Source organism: Cyprinodon variegatus, unplaced genomic scaffold (genome assembly GCF_000732505.1).
Source record: "Cyprinodon variegatus isolate N-32 unplaced genomic scaffold, C_variegatus-1.0 Scaffold1164, whole genome shotgun sequence".
Taxonomy (NCBI): domain Eukaryota; kingdom Metazoa; phylum Chordata; class Actinopteri; order Cyprinodontiformes; family Cyprinodontidae; genus Cyprinodon; species Cyprinodon variegatus.
The window spans coordinates 54,164-55,401 of record NW_015151617.1 but is presented as its reverse complement, the minus strand read 5'-3'; positions in this window follow the sequence as shown (position 1 = coordinate 55,401).

The following is a 1,238-nucleotide window of genomic DNA, read 5'->3' as shown; positions in this document are numbered from 1 at the left end:
GCAACATTGTCTATACTATTATCATAATTTCTTCCTATAAAGAAAACTCTAAGAATACATCTACTGATAAAATACAACAAAAGAATAAATGGGTTAATGCTAAATTACTTGAAAGACAATTTAAAGAAATCTTCACAACAGGACATCCAGGACTGAGGCCTCCGTACATGGGCTGTACATGGGTCGTGGTCAGGGTCACCACAGGTCTGCTGCCTTAGCAGTTTTTCACTTTTACTTTTTTGAACAACTTCTTCCTTGCAAAAGTCAGACTAATACAAATCAGTTACTGAACACCACCTCGCCTTAGTTACATGTGCAATATCTCACTCCATGCTCACAATTCACAATCAGTCTATTTATTTGATACTTATTGAACTATTATGGTTAACTCATTGCACTTTATATTTATATTCTTATATTTTTATGTTTTCTGCTTGTATAGTGTCTCTCTATGTGCCTGACTGCTGGTTAAGTACAAATCATGGCAATAATTATGCAATAATGCAAAACTAAATTAAAAAAGAAATTGAAAGACATAATTAAATCTGTATTTTCTCTTTGAACATTCCTTTTAATGATGTACACTGAAAAAAATGTATCTATAAGTCATTTTTTTTTTTAAATAACTGAATTTTCTCTTGAACTGAGGTGGTAAGTGAGACACTTTGTCCATGGAACAAGATGATTTACATTTAAAATAAGAAAAAAATATTGTATTTTCTTATTTCAAGCGCATATTATCTAATTATCTTATTTTAAGAGTAAAAGTACTCATTCCATTGGCAGATCATCTTATTTACCTACTCAAATTAAGGATAAAAAAAAACTTAATTTAAAAAAAATGTTGACTTATTTCTAGTTTTTGCAGATTAAACTCTTCATTCAGAAGAGTAACAGGACATTGAAAAAAAACCCATCCTTATAACTTTGGTGTCATTTATAAATCTCTATTGCGAGCCACCAGAATTGACAAAGAATCGTAGACAGGAGTTAAAATGTTTTCAGAAATATGAGCAAAATTCAGGTTACCTCTGATTTAAGCCTGTTTTATGACAGCATGACCTTTATTACTTTCAATTTCCACACAGAAAAAAAATAAAAACGTTTGGCTCACTACATTTAATAAACAAATATTAACATATGTTTGCACATCACAAAAAAGGAAGAGGCAATTTTTAGTACACACTGTATTTTAATAGGAAAGATAACATAAAACACCCGTTTATTAAAGGTAATTC